Below are 12,608 nucleotides of genomic sequence, written 5' to 3' on the forward strand. Positions count from 1 at the left end.
CCTACTTAAATTAATAAATAGTGAAGTCTATTTGACACTAACAGTTTAACGGTTTTGAAAACTTTCTGACTTTTCTTGTAACCCGCACTTCAAGTGCACATCCTCTCACCTCTCAGCACTTAGCTCCCTGGGCTCTCCAGTTTCCTGTGTTACTAAACATGCTAATGTTACCGCTGGTCCTTCAAACAATCATTCACACTAGCACATCAGTAACTTAATGCGTAACTTTAATAAACTTACGTCTCTTTAACAGAGGGTGAGAGGAAGGGTTAACTTCAATGTGTTCATTTATGTAAATATTGACTAAGAGCCTAATATGTGCAGGCCCTGTAATAAGCTCTGGGGACATAACGAGAAACAAACAAATGAACACTTAAGTCATAGTCTGTGCCTCACTGAGCCTTGAGTCTATTGAGAAAGACAAGCAATAATCAAACATTCATACAAACAGACATGAATTACAAGTGTAACAAGTGCCATTAAAAAAAAAAAGGAAAAAATGATATGGTAAGATGAGAGCCCATAAAATGAAGATTTTTAAGAGATCAGGAGGGTTTTCCCAGGGTGGTGATAGCTGAGCTGACTCAGAGAAGTGGAAAAAGAAAAGTGTACTTCCAGCAGAGGGAACAACATATGGTGAGACAAGAAAAAGCAAAGCGTTGTTCAAAATGAGACTTCCCACAACCACCAACAAAGTTGGACAAGAGACGAAATTGTGAAGAATTTATGTCGTCCTTGCAGTCACAGTATACTCTAGACATCCACCCAGTAGAGCTGCACCTGGGACTGATGGGATTGATGTGGGCTACATATGTAAATCAGAAACTGTAAATCATCAGTTTATAACCTCTGTCAGAAAGTCAGTGGAATCTTTTAAGGCTTCAATGTTTTTCTAAGCGCTATCTGTATCACAACTATCTGGCTTTTAACTATCTATCTATCTATCTATCTATCTATCTATCTGTCTATCATTTATCTATCTACCTATCTACCTATCTATTTAAAATCTTCACTCCAGGTCTACTTATCCAAATTTTTGTGGGTCTAATCCACGAATCTACATTTTTCATTATTTCCTAAAGTGACTCATGCATACTACAGATTGAGTGCTAGTGATTAAAGAAACATTACTCCCTGAAAGTAATTATCTATTCTACCCTTAGAAAAATATTTCAAATATGTCAATCTGCACCTTAATGAAATGGATTAGCTTATTTATAAATATACTAAATATTATAAATTCAATGCTTTTTGTAAAACATATATTAAATCCTTCATAAGTGAAACTAACTTTTTTTAAAACTACAGTTTCATAAATACTATTTCAAATACTTGAGGTAACTTGTAGACATAAAGAAGAAATGTAAATATACCCTCCAATTTTCATAAGACTGCTAACAGCACACAGTGTACAGGGATTCGGTCTGCAATAGACGTGCTTTTTATAAAGTAATTTAGAGGCTCAAACAACAGAACAGCTCTCTAGTTTTCTTTATTCTACACTTGTACATCTAGGATACTAATTATTGGACGTGATAATCAACATGAGATCATTGAGAAGGGGATTTTCTTCCCCATGAACTCCTTATATAGACCTTAAAAAATAGGCATTGCTTTGGATCAGATACCCATTATCAATTTGGACAGAGAGTGTCTGAACACTATTATCTGCAAATGATTCATGAGTGCAGGTATTTCACTACCTGAGGATTTTAGTGAAACCATAAATATAAGAAAAGACAGAAGCTGAAATTCAGAAAGGGCCTTGAGAAATATCTAGGATAGGAAATTATATCCAATCTGAAGAAAAATGTAATTTACCAAATCTGACTTACCTGTTTCTATTACCCCTAGAAACTCTTTCTTATTTACTAGCTATTTGGGGCTAGTAGATATGCATTTTGGGATCTCCATTTCACACAGAAAACACAGAAGCTAACTAGCATGCTGAGAACCATGGTGAAAGCAGTTTTTGATATAAAATCATTAATCACATAAAGTCATCATGTAAAACAAACTAGGATAATAGTACCCTCATAGAGTTTCACAAAGCCATGATTTAACAAGGGAAACTGAAGCTATTTCTATACTTAAAAAGTGAAAAAAAGAAAAATTTTATGCATACATACACACAGACACACACATATATATATATATATATATGTATATATATACATATATACATATATATACATACTTTTAGCATATGATATATGAGCTGATATAAAAATATCCAAATATTGTCTTCCACATTAAAATTCTTATGGTAAGAGCAACCTTCTGCCATTTTAGAATAAATACATTTTCTTCTTCTGGCTTTACCATTTTACATTAAAGATATGATTATTTGTCCAATTAATTCATAGAAAAACAAGCAATATACGCCTCTGACATTTATAAAGGTAATCATGCATATTAAATCATTTAAAAACTTAAGGGTGTATTTTTCTTTTTGCAATTCTTTTTGAAACATATCTGCCCTTTAACATAAATAAAACCTCTGGAGTTCCACCATTTATCAAAGACCACTTAAAAACCAGAGTAAAGGAGAAATTGATAACACTTGATTGGCTACTGATTTTATGTGGAAATGAATAACTAGTGATGTAAAATTCAAAACCTGATTTTTTTACTATTTCCATTGAATGTTTTTCATGTGTCAGACATGGTAGTGTTTTACAAAATAATACTGCATTTAATTCTAACAAGTCTGTCGTGTATTTATTATTCCTATTTTGTAGAAGAGGAAATTGAAAACCAATGTCAACCAGTTTACAAGGGTCAAAGTTGAAATTAGAACCCATGACCATCTGATTTCAATACCTATGCTCTTCACATATAAAATATATAAATGCTATCATTTTCTAAAACAGTTCAATAATTTAACCTAATATAGGACTCCCAATATCTTAAGGTCATTCAAGAATACACATTTATGGCCTTTTGTGCAAGAAGTTCACTCTTAAGTGCCACCACAAGTGGCTTGCTGATTTTGGATAACTAGTTTGTTCTGTACTGTCCAAGTGATTTGTGTAATGAAGAGTGTGCAGCAGTGGTCGCTAATGGCTCAGGGTAAACTTTTATGACTTTAAAAGTAGGACATTTTGCCCTGAAAGAAATCAAGAGCTTATATTGGAATATTCGAACTTGTACTAAACTCTTAATCACTGAAATAATACATCAACTAAAATTCCAAAAACTTATTATGAGATCAACAGAGTGAAGAGTTCAGAAAGCACCTGAATTGAATACTTCTGTTTACTTAACAAACAGAGCTCCCTTGAGTCAAAATAAAGCAGAAGTTCATGACAATCACTACCATTATTTTGGGTTAGCTGTGGCAATCGCCATCTACATTGAGAACTGAGAAATATTTGCCCACCTCTCTCCCAGAGAAACAGAATTACTATCATTATTTTTTTGTCATTTTATTTTGATACCTGCTAAAATGCAAAAAGGCCTGAAAAAATAGTAAGTTGTATTTCATCACTTATTTACCTCTCAATGTGGAGAGGGGTATCAGAATCTCTCCTGGGAGAAGATTTGTTTATAAATGAAAAAATGAAAGAGAGATGGGAAGCTCAGACTCTGGCGGAGTGAGGAGCTAGGGAAAGTGGAAGCTGCTAAAGGCTGAGGGGCTGTCAATGGAGAGGTGGAGAGCATCCTCAAGAGATGCTCCCTCCATGCCAATTTGGCCATCACCTGCCAGTTCTGAAGACCCTTCTTGCTCTGAGCACATTTAACGGCTGACCTAGGGACATTCCTTAGAGCTACTAGCAGGCTTGAATCAAAAACACCTGCACTGTCTGCAGCTCCGTGGTCTTAAACACCAGGCAACCACCAATGAGACTGACCACAGACACCCAAGCACTCTGAAGCCAGTACACACATCCCTAAGACAAGAGTAAAATCTCTCAATCGGTAAACATATTTTGAGACGTTCTAAATCTTCCATCTTGAACAATGAAGCAATGGGCATTTTTGAGCATCAGAGTACAAGCCCAGCACCCCTAAAAGCCCACCCCAGTGCCTGAGTCTGCAATCCAGTACTTCCCAACTGGCAACTGGACTATTATACTGTCATTGGAAGGTGTGCTTTAAACAATTGTTGACTCGAATAATCAATAAATTCTAGTCAGAGTTGCTTTGCAATCTCTCCACAAAAGTAGTCAAAAGTAATTCCAACACTGTAAATCACGCCATTGCACCCAGAGACCTTTACTGAGAATTGGGGCTAATGGAAGATTAAAAGCAGAAAGGTAAAATACGTTTTGTATATTTTTAACCACAATTAATCACTGGATTTCCTAACTGAATAGTGTTTGCCACCATTCCCCATTTCAATAGGGAATCAACTACAAGATAAGATTCCAAAGTAAAGGGATACCTTGAATACTTAAAAAAATATGCACATTCCCCTGTCCACATATGCCTAAACAGCCCAACTAACTGGTACAAGTAGTGTTCCCCAACAATAAAGATGTTTTTGTTGAATTTTTAAAATTAAATTCTTCAAAAATATTTTATACCTAGGTCTTATATAGGGGAGTGTCTTGACTCTTCCACAGGCTCCAAGGCCACCTATTTAGACACAGAAGGTACAATGATAGCTTCTTATGTGGCAAAGGAAAGAGAGGGGTAAGATTACATAAAGGTTAACTATATATATATATATATATATATATATATATATATATGCCCAAAATACATATAGGTGTGTGTGCATGTTATAACATGTTATAACATTTTTCTTTTTTTCACTTTTTTAATATAGAAATAGCTTCAGTTTCTCTTGTCTATTCATGGCTTTGTGAAATTGTATGCGGTTACTATTATCCTAGTTTTAAGCATTAACTCTATGTGATCAATGATTTTATGTTAAAGGTCAGGGAAAAACGTAGAACTTAAACCCAAACTGGTTAATCTCAGTTATTGCTTTGGAAGCAGATGAAGGCATGTTGGTTCACTGTAATATACAATACACCCTGTGCCTGGATGACCACTGAATAAAAGAACACAGGATGGCTAGGGAACACATGTGCCAACTGTACAAATGTGTTACAGATTAAACATACCTACTTTATTTTAAATCGTCCTACATGAAAAGTAAAGTCTTGTGCTTATCTCCTACATAAGACATTATCCCCAAAATTAATATTAATTTTGTTTTAGCAGTGGCAATCATGTTAATATAAAGAAAATTTGTAAAACAGCTCATACCTACTTCTGTTCCTTAAATGACTCCTAGTTTAAAAAAAATAAAAGGAGAGAAAAAAAGAGATAATGTAAAGTTCAGCCATCAAAAATGGCTTCATTAAGACCTTTAATGAAGCACATGGGAGCCATTTATTGACTCTTCAACTATTAAGATGGAACATTATTACTGCTTTAATAGTATTTCCATTTTCATTTAGGAAATAACTAATCAAGGGATCAATGTACCAAAGACTTTATTTTTTTTCCCTTGGGTCTCTGCAAGTACATTTTTTTTTTAATGCAAAAAACGTAAGAGCAATTCCCCCTGGCACCATATCACATGAACAGTTTAAAGAAATAAAAAGAAGGGTGAAAGGTCAGTAGCTACCGATCTGAGAGCACTGTTACAAAACAAATGATTGGGTGAATGAAATCTCCCTTTCTGGGAGAAGGAAGGGATGGATCCCTTCCATGGCACAGAAGCTTTCCCTCTGAGGTATGCAAAGTGCCTCCACCCTGACCTGCTGTCAACTGGGGAAACATTTCTATTTCCCAGACTCACTTAGAATGCAAACTACTGTTTTCCTGGTAGTTCTCACAGCTCTGCTTCCTTTGAGGTACAGATGTGTAGCCACAGAACCCAATCAGATAATGCCTATTTACATATTTATAAAGTCTCCTGTAAAATCTCCTATCAATTGTTGCTGCTATATATAGGCCTTTCAAAGTATCTTGTGGGCCCAGCGCTCTACTGCACTGCTCCCTTCAGGAATCCTGATATATCGCATAATGTGATTTCAATGTAAATGGGGCCCATCACACAATCACACCACTTCACAAACTCTTTTCTGCTGGGGTAGCTTAAATCTAAACACACTCAAGCAGCTTGCTGCACTGGAGCAAGATTTCTTCCACATTTAAAAATTTTTTTTTTCAAAAAAAAAAAAAAAATCCCAAACCCCAACACAACAATGCCTGGGAAAAAAAAATCTGAACGTTTTCTGCAGAAAGATGGGCCGTCTCCAAATCCTTGTGCCCTATCAGACAAATTAAAGTAAATCAAGCATGAAATGAAGCCGAAGAGCCCCGAGATAAGGCTCCTTTAAGTCGTTTACAGATTAGGATAGAGGTGCATCTGGTCTCTGGCAGCGAAGGAGGCCAGTTTCTCAGCTCACAATAGCAGCCTGTGTATAGGATTACCTTACCTTGTCACTGACAAGGGAGGAGGCGCCTGCAAGATGTCTCTAACTAACTTTCTAATGTCCCTGGTTAAGTTCTCTTATTAAAGTATTAACTGTTACAATGAGAGAAATACATTTTGATAAAACAAAAAAAAAAAAAAAAAATCCCACCGACTGATTTATGAACTGGTCAGAAGCTGATAAACTGGGAGGGGGAGGGTGGGGGTCCGCTACCAGCAGATGAGCCTCTTCTCTTATCAGTCAGGATTCTGCTGCTAGAGACAGCAGCTGATAAGTTTCCAACAGGAATTAGTGACGCAGCCAGGAAACTGTGTTACTGGTTGGACTGGTGCTCTTGCAGCTGCCAAAAGGACCTCTCACGTTATCAGATGGGATTTTGCTGCTGTAAACAGTGGGGTATTCTCCAAGAGAAACCGGACGCTCTATCAAAATGCTATGCAATAAGCTATAATACGAAGTGGGTGTCAGATTTTCTTGGAAGCATCTGGAATACTGCAGCTTCTCAGTGAAGATCTTTTTGTTCCTTGGCACTCTAAGAAGCCTGGAAACCCCCCTCTTTCCTTTCTTGACAAAGAATTTTCATCTCCAATAAATTTTATTTATACCTTGTTTTAATCCAAGGAAATCCTGAATTTTCTACCACCATGAAGAGACTGCAATCAACTCAACCTACTCATCAGTTTCAATTACTCTCAGGAATACATTCTAATTTAGTTTTATGGATAGGTAGAGTGGTGGTGTGATGGGAGCGGTGGGTGGGGTTACTGTTTTCTTCTCTCAATAGGTAGTCAACTCATTCCTCAGAACAAAACAAGACATTCATGTTGTTGGTTGGGCCATCTCTGTATACCTCAGTCAATAAAACTTGAGAATGACACTGAATATAATTATTTCAAGGCATTATGTAATTTACTCTCTGTTCCAATAGAAACTATTTTATTGTGTCCAATGGCACATAATAATTGCATTTCCCTTTACACTTTACAATGTGCTGTCACTTATATTTTTATATTGAACTTCACAAGCAACACCATGAGACAATATTACCACAAAATTATGATGAATAAACTGAGGTTCAACTGGATTAAATGACTTGCCCAAAATCACTGGGATGGCTAAATGCAAAGTCTACACTTGTAAGCAAACCTGGTAATTTTTTCCCAATATGTGACAATACTGAACTAATTTCCTAATCTTTGGATAAAAGTAAGCATGGAGAAGTTGTCAAGTTGTTTGATACGAGACATAGGCATTCACCCCCAGATCATTTGTAGTTGATGATTTGTGTGTTCTGCAGCATTTCAGAGATATGTGCTATATTTTAAGATATGGTTATGTGGCATATACTAATGCAGGTAGATATGTTTTTATCTCAGGTAACTCAGTTCAGGAACTCTTTAGGTTAAAAAGCATAAAATCATCTTGTTAACGCTAATAATAACAAAACTTTTGTTTGAATGAATTTTAAATTTGGCCCTCATCTGACACATGAATCCCTCAATTCTCATCTCTCTACCTTTTCAAAATTCTGTTCACGAGATTTACTTCAACCCTACTAATTTATGCTTTTATATTTTCTTTAATATCCACCTTGAAATATTTATGTAAAAATAATTCAATGAATCTTTTACAGATCATGTTTTTATTAGTAATAAAATATAATTTATGTACTTTTATTTAATGATATTTCTCAATCAAGTTTCCATCCTAAAAGAAATACACAACAGAACAAAATATTCCCAATACAAGGTATCTTTGGAGAGGCTCAGGAACTAGAAAAGAAAATTCTTAAAATATAATTTTCTTTTTAAATATTAAATATATATAAACATATATATGTGTATATGTACATATATGTATATATAAACATACATATATGTGTATATATGTATATATGTATGTACATATATACATATATATATTAATCTGAATTAGAAGATTCTACCTCATAATGGAGAAAATCTAGAAAGTGTTATAAAACACTTGGAAAACAACCCCTAATAGTAAACTCTGTGCATGTGAATATAGATGAAAACCTGATGAACGTCACATGTTCAAAACATTTTGAATAAGTCTGTAATTATTTTCAGTGGAGTAGGTTGAGGATAATCCTTCTCTCAGCACAGAATTGATATATTTACAAATCTGTGACCAAATGATGATATCTAACAAGTGCTCACTGCTTGCTGCTCCAAAATAATAAACTATCTTAAATTATGCCAAAAAAGATAAGAGACATGCTTTATTTCCCCATTTATTAATACTGTGAGGAAGTGACATTTATTCACGATATTTACAGTGCTTCTTTACACTTGACTTTGGAGAAAGCACTTTTTTTTTTGCTTCTTCATTGTATATGATTTGGAAACAGATTTATTCCAGTTTTTAAAATATCATTCAGTTAAAAAAAGAATTATAATATGTTCTCCCTCCATAAAATATTTCTGTCAAACAGACTAAAATATTCTTCATACATTTTATGTCATATTTTACTATTATTGAAATTTAAAACTTTAAAATTTCTTTATATAATGAACATAAAAGATTTATGGTATTACATCTTATTGCTTTTTGTGTATAAATTGCCTATATCTATCTCATTGATTACCCCTGATTAATCACTAGTTTAGCCAATTTTCTTAAAGTAATAATAATAAGATTTGAGGTATAACAGAAAAAAGTACTAGAATCTTAACTTACTTACAAAGCAGCATTTGATTAATTCTAGAAAACAGCAAAAGCCAAATATTATATTTTGATCTTATTAACTTCACCAAAACGTCATCAGAAAAAAAATTATATTTTAGACATTATTTAATATGCATTTGTTATTGTTGGAGCTATTTTCCTCTGTAAGTTAAAGATCTTCTAAGACAAATATTATTTTGTGTTTATATCTACCTATGTGGCAAACGAATGGAGAAATAAACTAAATGGCTGATACTTTCCAGTATGTCCTAGCATCCTATACATTTCACGAGACCCAAATCAATTTGACTGAAAGCCACAGTTTTTAAATGTTCTGTTGCTCGTATTATTCCTAGTAATAAAGTGTGGCTACTATTAGTAGTAGTAGTAACCATTTATACAGGACCACATTTATATAGTGTGCTGTATGAGAGGTTTGCATTTTCTTAAACATATTACATCTTTCAATTCCCACTGCAGTCAACCTTGCAGAATATATACAATTACTTTCATTTTGCAGCTGAAAAACGTAAGGCTCAGAGAGCTTAAATAATCAAGCATCAGAATTTGTAACCAGGTCTGTATGATTCCAAGCGCATGCACTTTCCCATGTGCCTTGCTATCTAGGGCCTCTTCATACATACAGATTAGACTGCCAGTTTTGCATATAGTCAAATATGTTTGCTTCAAAGCAGTCCTTGGTAATCATTTATTAATTACTTTTTTCTTTTCAAAATTTTATAAATTCATCATCACCATAAGAAAATACTCTTCTGATAATAATTTATAGGACATATAATTAGATACTAAAATTTGCTCTCTTTTAATTTTTTTTCTTCCTTAAGAACCCAAGTAAATTTAATAAAGAAGGAATCAACGTGTGTTAACATAAGCACCAGAAAGATCTATTTCTGGTTAGAAATCCTTATAGTATGGTGTCAGAGCAAGGTTGCCATATCCAGTTTATGTGCTAAATCCACACATTGATCCTAAAGTAGTCACTAACTTTGTATTGTCACAACATCCCTTATGTCTACATGTTATATCAACATCAGTTTAACTTACAGTGTTTTAACTCAGGCCAGGAACTGAAAACATATCACAGAAGTCAAACTAAAAAGCACTATGGTCCTGCTTTGGTTACTGACATCCGATTTAAGAAAGCTCTTGATGTTCTGATGCCATCACTTCTGTGATTTCTCTTTGAAGAGTTTCTTAAATTTAGGAAATGTAATTTTCCTACACATCACTAGGAAACTCCAAATTATGTGAGGGAAATGGAGCCAAAGTTTGTCTCACTTGTTAATAGTGATGGCAGGACTTGTCTGTCTCAAGGCGTCTTCCATTTCTCCTCTGCTCTTGTTGCTGCTTATCAATCTCAGTCAACCATATTCACTGAGCAATCGTGTTCCCCTAGACTAAATAAAGAGGAGATGATAATATCCTCTTCTGTCTTCCTGTATGCAATTAAGGGGGATGGAATGGGCAGTGCTCTTGGCAGGAACTCTCAGGGAGTTGTGGAAGAAAAATGTTTAAGTACCACTCCCTTGGATTTAATCCTAGGGGAGTTATCTCTAAGAAAACCCTGCTGGTTATTTCTTGAGAATCCACAGAATACAAACATTTTTAAAATAAGGGCAGCTCTAATCAACTATCTGCAGGGTAATGTTATTCATAAAATCACCGGGTCCAAATGGTGCCACAAAACAGGATGAATACCCAGCAGAGAATGCAATGACTAATAAGCCTTCAAATTCATCTACTGTGAACCAAGGAATCAGGTTAACCATTGAATTACTTAAAAGTCATTGTTTTCTAGGTCTTATTAATGTGGGTTCTCATAAGAAAATCATATTTCCCTCCTCTAAAGCACACCTTTTATACTCAAATAGCTTCAAGTGAGGCACTGTAAATGCAGATATATAATACCATAGTTTCTTTTAAAGAGTACTTGACAATATAGTGGAATTATGTGCTAATAAATGCCCGCTTTTACTTTTTTCACTCTATAAATAAATTTGAGAATGTTTAGCTTTCACAGCACTCTCATGTTAATTCATAAATAATATCATTAATGATATTATCACATGACCTTGCTCACAGATATCCAACTATTGCTCACTGATACCCTGGAGCCTGTTCCCAATGTGAAGAGCCAGACCAGCCTGTTTTTCCCTATCTTTTATCTCTGTCATTCCCATGACCTTTATCTTGTTTTTTCCCATAGACTATTTTCCCAAAATATCAAAATTGTTTGGAAATTTCTTCTTATCTACAAAGTTATTAACATTTTTTTATTGTTCACCATCATACGATCTATAAACCAAATGTTCTTAAATCCATGATAAAGGTGCTCTATTCAGTTATTTCTGGTTCATTATATGTCAACATTCCTTCATGCTTAATACAAAAGCCCTTTTCTAGTTGCTCTCTTTGAGTATGGTTTCTATAGATTTTAAGAAGATAATTTATTCCCAGGCAGCCTATCAGAATATTAACAGTTACCTGATACCACCACTCACACACCTTGAAGCAACAGTTATGACTGAATAATAATTAGTAAAACTGATAGCTTTGTTTGCCTGTTAGTCATTGCCTGGAACTGTCACCTTTTAGATATGCCCATATGATACAAGATGTTGTCGAAGTTGGGCACTTCTTTCTTGGTATAAAAGGGATTTGGCTTCATGTGCCTCTATGCCCATCCAATTCCATCTTCATTAAAGGAAACATAACTGGTCTTTTTAATGATACCAACTCGCTCATATGCCAATCGACAGGGGCCCTATGGATGATGACGAGTAGCTGATAATCAACTGTGGAGTATGAATCCACAGACAACTATTCACTCAACTAATCAAAGTATGGTCTAGACCGTATCTTCCTTGCTTGTTGATGAGAATGTCATGTGGAGAGGAATCAAAAGTGTTACTGGAGTCCGGATAGATTACATCTATTACTTTGCCCTTATCTACATGGCCTGTCACTCTGTCATAGAAGGAAATTAAATTGGCCTGGCACAATTTGCTCTTCACAAAACCATGTTGGTTTCTACCCACTAACTTTTGCTCTTCTAGATGATTGTAAATTGATTGTTTGACGATTTTCTCTAGTATCTACCTTGGTATCAAAGTTAAGCTGACTGGTCTATAATTACCAGGATTGTCTTTTTTTTTCTCCTTTTCTTTTTTAAGGATGGTCACTACTTTTCCCATAAATGGTAACTTTTTTCTTGCTTGTTTATGTTCTTCCACGTATTAATCAGTAATGCTTCAGTTTCAGCCCTTCAATATACTTAATATGAATATGTGTATCTTTAATTCCCACATTTTGATTACCTCTACTTATTTAAATTTCATATACTTTTCTAATCTGATTTCACTTCCCATGCTTTCAAAATAGGTATCATTAACTCTGTCGTATTATAAAGTGAACCTCTCTTGAGTAATTAAAGTATGACTAAAAGAAAACCTGTCCTTAAAAAGATTTTCTAAGTGATCATTCTTCCCTGATTATCCACTA

At 34.5% G+C, this 12,608-nt stretch overlaps 1 protein-coding gene across 6 annotated transcripts in view; it reads right to left on the bottom strand.

Moving 5' to 3' along the window:
• Positions 1-12,608, bottom strand: part of ZFPM2 (zinc finger protein, FOG family member 2) — a 448,655-nt gene that overhangs the window by 257,652 nt on the left and 178,395 nt on the right. The window lies entirely within an intron of this gene.

Source organism: Rhinolophus hipposideros (assembly GCF_964194185.1).
Source record: "Rhinolophus hipposideros genome assembly, chromosome: 13".
In the NCBI taxonomy this organism is placed as follows: domain Eukaryota; kingdom Metazoa; phylum Chordata; class Mammalia; order Chiroptera; family Rhinolophidae; genus Rhinolophus; species Rhinolophus hipposideros.